General features: G+C 64.3%; 1 non-coding gene across 1 annotated transcript; it reads left to right on the top strand.

Moving 5' to 3' along the window:
- Positions 1–8,616: 8,616 nt before the first annotated feature.
- Positions 8,617–10,030, top strand: LOC105106401 (uncharacterized). The gene is made up of 5 exons (XR_004135654.2): positions 8,617–8,771; positions 8,852–8,982; positions 9,059–9,175; positions 9,259–9,387; positions 9,465–10,030. It is a non-coding gene; the product is annotated as an uncharacterized LOC105106401 (transcript).
- Positions 10,031–12,527: the final 2,497 nt, after the last annotated feature.

The following is a 12,527-nucleotide window of genomic DNA, read 5'->3' as shown; positions in this document are numbered from 1 at the left end:
GAACTGGCTTGCCTGTGCGGTGAGGTCAGGAGGCCGAGCGTGACGGGCCCGCCGCCAGTCTGGCTGCTCTGCCCCCCACACAGGGTCTCCACCTTGGGTGTGCAGTGGGCTGAATTCTGTCCCTCTCCCTCGCCCGGATGCAGAGGTCGGAGCCCTAACCCCCGCACTGCAGAATGGGACCTGATTTGAAAACAGGGTCGTGACAGATCACTGATGGGGTCCTCCTGGAGCAGGGAGTGCCCTGCGGCCTGTGTGACTGGCGCCTTGTCAAAAGAGAACCACAGACACAGAGAGAAGGCCACGTGAAGGCCCAGGCAGAGACAGGAGTGCTGTGGCCACCAGCCACAGACCGCCAAGGGCCATGGGTCACGGCCAGAAGCTGGGGGAGGGGCCTGGAACAGATTCTCCCTCAGAGCTCGCAGAGGGGACCTACGCTGCTGACACCCTGATCTTGGACGTCTGGCCTCTTGAACTGTGAGTGATTAAATTCCTGTTATTCTAGTGCCCCCCAGTCTGTGGCACTTGGATATGGCAGCCCCAGGGAACTTCAGGGTCTGACCATCCATGCACATCATAGCCAGGGGGAAGGGGCCACAGAGGCCATGACCTCTGGGAGGATGGCCACGTCCCTGAGGTCAGGAACCAGTCCCACGGGCACACCTAGCTGCAAGGGAGGCTGGTAAGTGTAACACCATAACAATACAGCAACTAGAAGCTTCTAATAAAAGATTTGATGGGTGTGTAAGGAAGTGGGGGGCAATTAGCCACGCATGGTATATGCGGCTGGAACAAATACCAAGGGGTTCACCCAACAGGCTCCTGCTCCTCAGCCCCGCTGCCTCCGGAGTGGGGCCCGAAGCATCCAGCCCTGTTTGGGGAGCAGAGGGGGCGCTGCAGTTCTGGGGAGGGCAGGGGAGTGGCCTGATGCCCACGCACTGGGTTTTTGAGTGTCAGATGAGAAGATTTGGGTTTGCTTAAAAAAGCTCTCGAAGTTTCCAGTGTGAAATGTGTGTGCTACCCAGAGGCACTGCAGGAAGGAGGGGGACCAGGTGTGCAGCGAGGAGGCTGAGGAGGGGCTGCTGTTGGGTCTAATGGGCAACCAGGACCTGTCCTGCAGCAGCTGAGGAAGAGGAGAGTAGTTTCCTCAGCAGGAGGAGGAGGCGGGAGCCAGGGCTCACAGAGGCATTAGGATGGCCCCACGATTGTACCCGGACGTGGGGAGAGTCTGTGCCGGCCGCTTTCAGGGGAGGCGGCAGATCCAGGTTCAGACGATGGCAAACGGTCAGCTGGTGTGGCTGGGCCTGGACACAGCACTGGGTGGGAGGTTGGTACCCAGAAGAGGGGCTGGCACCTGGGCGAGAGACTGATGACCAGGTAGGCTGGTACTGCGTGGGAGGCTAGTCTGTGGTGGAAAGCTGTACGGCACTCAGGCGGGGGGCTGGCACCCTGGTGAGAGACTGGTACCCCGTGGAGGTATCACTGAGTCTTGCTGATGAATTTGGCCCTGGGGCTGGCAGGGTGGAGGGGAAAGGCAGGGAGATGGACCAGCTCATGGAGGTAGAAGAGACTAACTTCTTACTGACTGGATTTGGAGGCTGGGAGAGAGCAAGGGCCAGGGTGACGAGGCCACCTCTAAGAAAGGAACGTGGGGGAAGCAAGGTGGAGGGTACAGTGGCTGGGCTTGGGGCCTAGAGGCACATGTGGGGCTGCCGGGACAGAGGCTGGTTAGACGAGTTAGTCCTTCGATTGGAGCCTCCAAGGGTTTGATGGGCTGGGATCAGGGCACAAGCACTGGCAGGGGCCGGGCGTGGGCCGAGGAGCACGGACGGGTGACGGCAGCCGGCCTGTGCCCCACCGCCCCGGTCCGCGCTCTCCGTGGCCCCACAGGACCTGTGCTGCCCGCCGCAGCCCTGGCTGTCCTCAGCACGTGACGCCAGTTCATCACCCTACCCTGAAGGCTCTGCCGCGCCCGGCTTTCCCCCGCCGTGCTCCTGTCTCTGCCTCCCTCCGGACGCAGCGATGCTCCTGGACCTCTGCCCGGCTCAGGGTGGGGCCTTCTGCAGTTTCCTTCCAGGACAGCCCATGTGACCATGGCCTTATGTCCTCGTGGGCCTAAATGGAGCCCCGGGCCCCCAACTTGGAACTCCAGGGAGTCATTCCCAGCTCGTCAGAGAAGTCTGCAAGGTGACCCAACTTGTCACCCCTGTGCCTGCCGGGCATCAGCGTCAAAGGCGTCCCCTGTGTCCCGGCCTCACCCCAGCGGGTGAGGAAGGGCATTGCTCTGACACCCTTTCTAGTCACTCGCGTTGGGAGGCCCTCATCACCCACTGTTAAGCCTGTACACTGCAGGGGACTGTAGAGTGACTTCTCAGATGTCACCAGCCAGCACTTTCCTCTAGCTTCCAAACGCCAGCAGCCCTTCCCGTGGGCACCTGCCCGGGAGCTGACCCTGCCCGGAAGGGCTGGACAGCCCACTGCGCACCCCAGCCCAGCTGCCGAGGCGGTCACGCCGTGTCCCCAGGGCTGGGCGCGGCGGCTGCTGTCTGAGTACCTTTCTGCGGGCTGAGCAGTTGGACGGGAGCGGTGGACTGGAGCGGCACAGTGTCAGGCGGTAGTCCTAGGTGGCCCAGTGCCCAGGTGAGGGCCAGAGGGGGGCGCAGCTACTGGGCTGGGCTCTCCCATGAGTTTCAGCAGGCAGACGCTTGGGAGGCGACCTTGTTCTGTGCGGCAGGGTTTGTTCCTAGGGCTGCGTCTCTGGAGAGCTCTCCATCTTGCTCCTGGGGGAGTTGGGGTGACGGAGGCCGAGGCAGTGAGATGCCGGTCAAGCCATGCAGGGCTGGAGATGCCCGCAGCACAGGGGCCGAGAGTGCCCGTGGGAGAAGAGGTCTGCCCACAGCAGCCCACCTCCCTGGCCCGCCCACACCTGCAGGCTCTGGGCACCTGGACGGGGGCTCTACCCAGCTCGTCTTGGTGCTGTCCCACCTGGGAATCACAGCCCCGAGCCACCCACTTTACTGCAGCCAAGACCAGACCTGGCCCGGGTGCCGGGAGCCCTGGGGAGCCCTGGCCATCCCTCCGCTAGGGAGTCCTCTCCAGCAGTGGAAGCTGCCGCCCACCTCTCCTCCACTTCGTCCATAGAGATGCAAATGTCCCATCAGGAGGCAAACAGCCTGAGGTCACTGGCTCTCTCCAAATATCCCCAAATCCTCCCCAGCCTAGAGTCAGTGAAGAGAAGAGGTGCACGAGCATAGTGCGGATCTGAACCAGGAGGACTTCTGGGTCCTGGTGCTGTGGCCTGAGCAGACAGAACCAACAGGAGCGCTCTGGGTCTGCCCAGGAGCCCTCGAAATACAGGGAGCCCGACCACAGGGATGGGACCTGACTCGGCTCCCTGTCACCTGGGTCAACGGTAAGGTGACAGCAGATGCTTGGAGGCACAATGGGTCCCCTTGCCCTGGAGTGAACCTGGCTGGGAGCCCAGGGGATGGAAGTCCAGGGACAGGAGACCAGGTCCAGAAGGAAACCCTTCCCACAGGGCCTCCAGCAGCCCAGGGGTCCTGGGGGCTGCCTTGCCCAATGCAGAAGTATTTCAGGGTCTCTTCCCTTGGTCTTGGGCCAACCCCACTGGCCCACTGCACCTCTTAAAGGTGCTGGGTTGTTGTATGTGTAAAGACAGCAGCGGCCGCGAGGCGGCAGTGCTGGCTCACACATCATCGACCGGGGTTCGCCCACACAGCGTCCGGGGTCCACGCTAGCGGCATCCCGGATCCGCTCAAGCCAGATACCGCAGTGGTCCACGAGGGTCATCAGAGAGATGAGGCACTCGTCTGAGCCACCCCAGTCCCCAGGTCGGGCCACATCGCAGCTTCAGCCATGGGTCCCCGTCTGAGGTCCCGCGGTGTGGGTCCCACGTCACGTCTGCCAGGCACGAGGACGGCGGCACACCAAAGGCAGTACTCCAGAACTCCGGGCTTTTTACTGAGCCCAAATCTGCCTCCAGTGTGAACCTCAGACCCTAACAGCCAGTCATTAACATCTCCATGCAGTTCTGCTGTTTGAGATGCTAAAGATCTGGGCGTGCCAGCTGCCTCCGGGTTCTGCCGCGGCAGGGCAGCCGTTCGCGCAAGTGCCGCCACCAATGTAGGGTGCAGGGGCACCCTAGTGCCTAGGGACCATTAAACGGTGGGGATCTCGATGGGCAAGCATGCTCTGTGGCCGGTCAGTTCCCCACGCTGTGCTCCGGGACCCTCACGAGCCCGTGGAGGTGCGTTTCCCGAACAGAGCACCGTGGGTCTGCCCTGGAGCCCATGCGCTGCTGGGGGTGGTCCCATCGCCGCCTAGGGTCGTGGCCCCGTGTGTCCAAGGCCATGGGGTGAGAGGGGTTACGGGAATAGTGGGACCCCGTGTCCTGGAGTGATGAGGACATGATGGGACCCGAGAGTCACAGCCCAAGCTCCGGAGGGACACCTGCCGCACAGACCACCGGCAGTACAGGGCCCTGGGCACCGCCCCCTGCATGAGGGGCCACCCTGTGAGCTGGTCACACCCCTAAACAATGCTAAGTGGTTGTGGATGTGAAGATGGAAGCGACCGCGAGGCGGCAGTGCAGGCTCACACATCTTCAGCTGGGGTTCGCCCACGTGGTGTCCCAGGTCTGACGGTATGGCGTCCCGGATCCACTCGTACAGCATTACAGGTCCACCCGCACAGCCTCCTGGGTCCGCTCAAGACATTCCCCGGTGGTCCACGAGGGTCTTCAGGGACATGGGGCGCTCGTCCGTGCTACCCCAGTCCCCAGGTCGGGCCACATCGCAGCTTCAGCCATGGGTCCCCGTCTGAGGTCCCGCGGTGTGGGTCCCACGTCACGTCTGCCAGGCACAAGGACCCACGTCACGTCTGCCAGGCACAAGGACGGCGGCACACCAAAGGCAGTACTCCAGAACTCCGGGCTTTTTACTGAGCCCAAATCTGCCTCCAGTGTGAACCTCAGACCCTAACAGCCAGTCATTAACATCTCCATGCAGTTCTGCTGTTTGAGATGCTAAAGATCTGGGCGTGCCGCTGCCTCCGGGTTCTGCCGCGGCAGGGCAGCCGTTCGCGCAAGTGCCGCCACCAATGTAGGGTGCAGGGGCACCCTAGTGCCTAGGGACCATTAAACGGTGGGGATCTCGATGGGCAAGCATGCTCTGTGGCCGGTCAGTTCCCCACGCTGTGCTCCGGGACCCTCACGAGCCCGTGGAGGTGCGTTTCCCGAACAGAGCACCGTGGGTCTGCCCTGGAGCCCATGCGCTGCTGGGGGTGGTCCCATCGCCGCCTAGGGTCGTGGCCCCGTGTGTCCAAGGCCATGGGGTGAGAGGGGTTACGGGAATAGTGGGACCCCGTGTCCTGGAGTGATGAGGACATGATGGGACCCGAGAGTCACAGCCCAAGCTCCGGAGGGACACCTGCCGCACAGACCACCGGCAGTACAGGGCCCTGGGCACCGCCCCCTGCATGAGGGGCCACCCTGTGAGCTGGTCACACCCCTAAACAATGCTAAGTGGTTGTGGATGTGAAGATGGAAGCGGCCGCGAGGCGGCAGTGCAGGCTCGGACATCGCTGACCTGGGTGGCCGTGACCGGGATCCACTTGCACGGCGTGCCGGGTCCAACTCGGCCAGATACCGCGTGGTCCACAAGGACCGTCAGCAAGATGGGGCGCTCATCCGAGCCATCCCAGGTTACCCCATCTGAGTCACCCTCGGCTGCAGTGTTGAAGTTACGGAGACGAGAGGGGGCACTGGGGAGCAATGAGTCCTCCCCACGCCTCGGGCTACGTGCAATCGGCTTCAGAGGGAGACCCTTCCCACGGGCCTCCAGCAGCAGGGTACTGGGTGCTGCCCTGCCAAGTGCAAGAGGATTGTGGGGGGGTCTCTTTTCCTTGCCTTGGGCCAATACCACAGGCCGTTCACCCCTGAGTGGCACCAAGCAGCTGTGGGTGTGGAGCCAGAAGCGACCGCGAGGCGGCAGCGCAGGCTCGGACATCGCTGCCCAGGTTGGCCGCGGCTGGGGTCTGCTTACGGCCAGATGTGGGGGTCCACCTCTTCCCAGCTTGGGGGTCCTCCCATAGCAAAGGCTGGGTTTTCCCACAATAAGTTTGGGGGTCCACTCATAGAAAAGCCTGGGGTTTTCCCACTGTAAATTTGGGGTTCACCCATAGCAAAGCCTGGGGTTTTCCCACTGTAAGTTTGGGGGTCCACTCATAGCAAAGCCTGGGGTTTTCCGAATGTAAATTTGGGGTTAACCCATAGCAAAGGCTGGGTTTTCCACTGTAAACTTGGGGGTTCACCCATGGCAAAAGCTGGCTCTCAGGTTTGGCAGGGGACACGCAGCACTTCACGTGCTTCCCAGGAGCAGGGTCTCCCCAAGGCTCTCTCCGAGGTGCGGGAGACCCTGTAAAGCTCGGGGTCCCTTGTTTAGACGTGACCCCACCCAATGGCACCAGCACCCTAGATTTGGTGGCCCAGCCCTTTGGACTGCAGGGTCCCAATTCCCCCCGCCCCCTCAAGGCCAAGGTGGCCGCCCCAAGGACGGGGTATCCAGGGGTGGCTGGGGGGGCTCGAAGATCACAGGTCTTTGTTCTGACTGAACGGCAGAGTGTCCCGGGCTGTGGTGCATAGGGCGGCCGCGGCAGGGCTGTGAGGCTGCACGGCTTGTCACCAGAGCGCACCCGTGAGCTGCGGGACACGGCAGGCGTGCCGCGTCCAGACGACGGACTGCAGTGGCGAGGGGACGGGGCGCCCCGGCCACAACGGGGAGCCCACCACATAAAACCTGCTGTGCTTGCGATAGGCACCATCAACTAGACGGTCCTGGAGCTGGGCGCTGGTGCCGCCTGACCCAGGCAGACCTCGGGCCCTTCCTCGGGCCCAGCCTGAGCCCTGACCCCCCAGCGCACCCCGCGGGACCTCTCCGTGGACCCTGGGACCTTGGGGTAAAATGTGGTCTCAGCCATGGTGGTGGCAGAAGGCGTCCCCAAGTCTCACTTGAGCCCCTGGGGCCCCAGCTAGGACTTCCATCCAAGGGCAGAGTGTGCGCCCAGTGGGGGCTGGGCGGGGAGCCGCCTGCACGGCACGGTCCGCCCTGAGGGGACATGACCGTTTCAACCCGGGGAAGGGGGGAGGGGAGGCTTGGGGACAATGCCAAGCCCTGTGTACAGGATGCCAAAGGAGGGGTGCGGGGAAGGCCCTCTTTGGAGAATTCCAGGACAGGCGAGGAACGTGCGCTAGACCGAGCCGGCGGAGGTGGGCTTTGTGGTGGCCCCAAGCACGGTCCCCGCTCTGATTGGCTGGCGGAGCAGGGGCGGGAGCTCTGGGCGGGGCTACTCCAGTTAGAAAAAGCCCGGGCTAGGGCCCAGGCAGCAGGGTGTGGGAGGGGGGTGGTGGGAGGGATGGGGGGGCTCGGGGGAAACTGGGGAAGCGGGGGAGCCGAGGGGTAACCAGGGAAGCGTGGGGAAGCGGGGTGCAGGGACGTGTGCGTGGGCCAAGGATCACCTTGGAATCTGGAGTCTGGCAGGAGCGGAGAGGGGCTGAGGGGCTGGCTTGGGCAGGGCTGGCGGGCACCTGGGAGCCTGGCGGGGACGAGGTGCGGGCTCCCAGGTGCTCAGGAGGCAGGATAGCATCGGCTGGAGAGTGACGGGCCCAAGCTGGGGGTGCAGGAGGAAGAGGGGGGAGCCAGACATTCATCCCGGTCAATTCTGGTTTCAGGTCGTGGCGGCTGGTGGACAGGGGCAGTTGGAGAGTGGTGCGCCCCGGGGCCAGGGGCCGTGGCGGTGTAGCTGGCAGCCGTGGGCAGGTGGAGACAGCGGTCTGCCGGGCCAGGTGAGTCCCCTTCCCCTCCCTGGGCCTTGCTCCACTGGCCTCTGCACCAGGAGGCTCTGGGAGCAAGGCCGGCGAGGTGAAGCGGGTGACTGCCCGGCAGAGCGGGGATGATGGCAAGGCAGGCAGCACAGGGGACACCGTCTCAGGGGGAGCTGAGACCAGGCAGGCTGGGGGCCGCAGGCCGTCCCAGGAGGGAAGAGCATTTCGAGAGAGTAGCGGGGAGAAGAGGAAGGGCTGCCAGCGAGGGAGGTGACAGGGGGCCGCAGAGATCCAGCACTTGCGGGGGGCATTCCAGGCCCGGGTCGGACAGGACGAGGCAGGGGACTCAGGACCGCAGGGTCCCCAGCCGCCACCTCACCCACTGCAATTCATTTAGGAGAAGGTACAGGAGCAGCTCCGGCCAGGCCTCCCACGGCCTGAGCCGGAGCCTCGAGGGCTGGAGAAAGGGACAGAAGGAGCAGTGCGCGGGGAACCGCAGCGGGTTGTCACCTGGAGGGAGCGGTGGCCGCAGGATGGGCCCCTGAGAGATTCCTGCAGCAAGGAGGCTGCTGGGGGCCTGGCCTGCGGACGCGCCGTTCCCACGAGGCACTGCGGCCCAGGGGCTGGTGCGGGAGGGCCCCCGGCACTTGGGGACACTGTACGCCCTCACCGCTCACCTCTGGGACTGGCATGGTAGACAGGACAGCACCCAGGGGAGTCAAGGGCACTGGCGAGACCAGATTAGGCGAGGCGGGCGGGGCGGAGTGAGTGGGAGTTCTCCGGGGGGGGGGAGGTTGGGGCGCAAGCGGGGGTGAGGAGCCGGAGCCTGGCGGGGAGCCAGGGGGCACTGGCCTCCGAGTCCGTGGCCAAGCGGGCCTCTGCGGGTGATGATGGAGCAGAGATCGGTGCCTCTGCGCTCGGACCGGAGACGAGGGTGAGTGTCCAGCCCGCCTCCCCCGCGACCCCCACCGCCGCCTCTGCCCACTCAACCAGCATCTTCCTGTTTTCCCACAGTCACGTCTCCGGCGGGGGTGGACGTGTCTGCCAGCCACCGAAGGCCGGGCGGTAGGTAGGACATGTTCAGAGGGACATGATATGGTCCGGCGTGACGGTGAGGACAGACAGGATGCCGTCCGGCCTCCCTGGTAAGTGTGTGTACAGGCCACGGCCCCCAGGCTGACTGAGCCGCATCCGGCCCTCATGCCATCTTCTTTCCCATAGAACATCCTTGGCTGGCCCCGTGGGGAGCTGGGCACCAGCATCTCTGTTCCTTTGCTTTCCTGAAGGAGCCAATACACTATGCTGCTCTCTAGACCCCAGAACCCTCAAGACGACAAGGTGAGGGGTCCCCCGCCACCCAGGGGGGAGGGAGGGGTGGGGCCGGGCCAAAAGACGAGCGTTCACTCTCTCCCGACCCGCAGAAATGGTGCTACCCAGCTCATGCCTGGGCCTTGGAACCCGGACTTCTTCAAGTCCTTCTAGCTCTGATCCAAGAATATGCTGCATTCTGGAACCACTACACCACTTGACTCAGAAACCAGCTCTGGAAGGTGGGCGCAGGCACCCCTCCCGAGGCCCCCTGGCCTGCCTGCCCTGCCCCACCCTCATGTTCGGTCTCTGCCTGCAGGTTAAGCCAAAGGAACAGACGACCCACACCACCGGACGAACCAGCGGCACCCGCGGCCGCACCCACCCACCGCCCGGCAATTCCATCTTTGCGGCCACCCTGCCACGTCCAGGAGACCATCACCACCCTCCCTTCCTCCTCTTCATCCTTTTCTCTGACTTTTTTCTACTCTTCTCTCCTCTATCCTTTGCTCAGAGGACCCAGAGCGTCCAGGACTCCGCTTCCCCGTCCCTCCTGAATTAATTTGCACTAAGTCGTTTGCACTGGTTTGGAGTTCTGGAACCAGCCTTGGGTCTCTGAGCGAGTGTCTGAGCAAACTGCTGAGTGGCCCGGCCTCCTTGGCCTGCGTGCCCCGCCCAGCGCCCACCTGTCCTTCATCTCTGTCTGGGGGTGACTGGGTTGGGGCCCGAGTGTGTGAGGCCCCGCCCTCCCCTCGCCTAGTCTGGAGGCTCCAGACACCGAGCCAGCCCTGAAGCATTCCGTCATGCGGCCCTCTCGCCACGTGCCCCTCCCCACCAGGACTTCCCCAGAAGGCCTGGACTCATCAATAAACTCAGTCACAGGAATCTGTCTCCGGGACTCTGACTGGGACCGTTGGGCTGGGGGGACAGGGACGGGGAGGTCGGGACGTGGATGGGGGACACGCAAAGCACACAGGGGACCGGGGAGGAACCTGAGGGGCGGGGCGGGGCACATGGGAGCAAAGTGGGCAGAAGGGGTGGGGATGGGGCTTGGGCAGGGGTGTCGGGGATGGACTGAGGCGCACAGGAGGGGAGGGGCCGAGGTGGGATCACAGCCTGGGGGGCTGTGACCTGTGGGCTGGGGCAGCAGAGGGAACACAAGGTGGAGGGCAAGCACCACAGGGAGAGGGTGTTGCTGTGGGACCCAGGGGTCCCTGCAGGGAGAGGTGGGGGCTGAGGTGGCGAAGAGGGTTGTCAGCCCTGGTAGGGGGCCGCCCGAATGTCTCTAAGTTCCGCCCTGCCCCACAAATCACTGCCCGCACACGTGACACCTGAGCCTCCCCGAGCCTGCGCCCCGGGCCCCAGAATCCCAATCTGGGGGTTTGGTCTGTGGAGTCATCCGAGGGGAGTGGGCTTGACGTGGGCCCATGAGGTCAGGCAGCCCGGCCAGCCCCACCAACAGCCCTGCCAGTGCTGAGCCCAGAACTCAAGGGCACAGAGATGTCCCCTCCCCTCACACTGCGCTGTGGAGGGAGAGGGGGGGCGCAGAGGGGTGCAGGGGGTACGGGGGGCAACAAGGGAGAGGCTCCAGGGAGTCCACTCAGCTGCAGCAAGGGGCGGACGGGCCGGGGTGAGTTCGAGCTCTCCGTGGGCAGAGGACAGGGGCAACGGGGGCAGAGCCGGTGAGGGAGGAGGTGAGGGCCCAGGGGTGGCAGGGGTCCTGTGGTTGGGGTCCTGCCACTGATACCCCAGGGCCGTGTCTTGCCGGCGCCTGGCCTGGGGTTTGCTCCTGGGGTTCGCGGTCGGTGTCTGGGTACAGGACAGAGGCTGAGCCAATGACGTCCTCTGCCTCTGAGCCCCCGCAGGCCTCTCAGCTCCTGGGCGCCTGGCGCAGGGCGGGAGTCCGAGGGAGCAGCCCTTGGAAACAGGGCCGGGTCCTTGACCCCTTCCTGAGCTCAGGGCAGACAGGAAATGCCTCGCGGGCCGACTGACCGAGATGCGATAGCGAAGTCCTGGGAGACCCTGCTCTCCGGCCTTTCCCAGCGTCCGGGCAGCGTGGCCCTCGGCTGCCCTGAGTCGGGCCCCGGGAGCTCACCCCGCCATGCACTCCCCACGGAGCCCGTGTGTCTGGTCTCCTCCCTGGGCCCCATCCTCCCACCCGACGGGGGCCGCAGGACTCCCGGGGCACAAGAGCCAGCCGGGCCGCGGTCCGCACCGCTGCAGGGGATGGGGCTGCTTGCGGGAGGCCTCAACGACGGCGCCTCAGGGTCTCCTGAGTGCCTGCTGCTGCCCCCGAGGCTTTCACAGGCCAGGGGGCAGCTGACGGGCGAGGCCACACCTGTCTCCAGGCCCACAGCTGGCTGGACTCACCGACAGGGGTTTTGCCAGTGGGACAAAGGGACCCGTCCTTCAGGCAGGGTCTCCCCACAGCCCTTAGTGCAAATTCCCAGCTCTCGCAGAGCTTTCAAAGCTGGGCCTCAGATGGCAAACATCTGACTTCCCAGGGGCTGGGGAAGGTGGTATGGTGGGCACCTCGGGTGGCCTGGAAACCTCTTTGGGTCACACAGAGGACTCTGCCTGCTTCCACGGATTCCAGCTGCGAGGACAGTGGGGCTGCGGCCTCATCCGGTCACACCCATCCTTCTGTTCCGGGCTTCCACCTGAGGCCCTGAGGCTGATCTGGGGAAGTGGGCACATCTGGATGGGCATTAGGCTGGGGTGGACGCTCCTCTCCACACCCACCTGCGGGAGACAACTCCGTGTTCCCCAGGTCAGCCTGGGACCGTGCACACACCTGTCTGCACACACAGGGCAGTCTACACCCACTCTGGATCCAAGGCTGGTTCCCTGCAGCACCAGGAGGGAAGCCACCTGGAGGTCCCTGGGCGAGGTGTGGGCGGCCTGCAGGCAGGATGGTGGTGGGGCGGGGACCCACGGCTTAGGCCTGGCTCTACAGCCAGGGATGAGCCCTGCCCGGGCTGGGAAAACTGCCCCTCCGTGGAGCTGGGGACCCCAGGTTAGAATGTGCTACTTTGGCCCAGCCCAAGTTCCTCCTTTTAGAGAAGGGGCTCAGAGGGGGCTCTGAGAGAGGCCGGGACCCCCCACCAAAGTCATGTTCAAAATGCCCCTGTGCTGAGTTAAATATCAGCAAGCAAACAGGGGCTTGAATTTCACTCCCAAACCCAGTGGGGGCGGGCGGGGGAAGCCAGGGTCTTCACGCCTGGACCTTCCCCGGGCTGTGCTTCTTTGGAGGGTTTAGGCCAAGGAATCGCCAAATTGCCCAGAAAACAGCACTCAACACAGCTGTGTGTGCACGTGTGTGTCCAAGTGTCTGTGTGTCCACGTGTGTGTCCGTGTGTGCTCGTGTTTGTGTGTGTGTGTA

This window comes from Camelus dromedarius, chromosome 12 (genome assembly GCF_036321535.1).
Source record: "Camelus dromedarius isolate mCamDro1 chromosome 12, mCamDro1.pat, whole genome shotgun sequence".
Classification (NCBI taxonomy): domain Eukaryota; kingdom Metazoa; phylum Chordata; class Mammalia; order Artiodactyla; family Camelidae; genus Camelus; species Camelus dromedarius.
The sequence above is the reverse complement of the archived record's forward strand: the minus strand, read 5'-3'. Positions and strand labels throughout refer to the sequence as shown.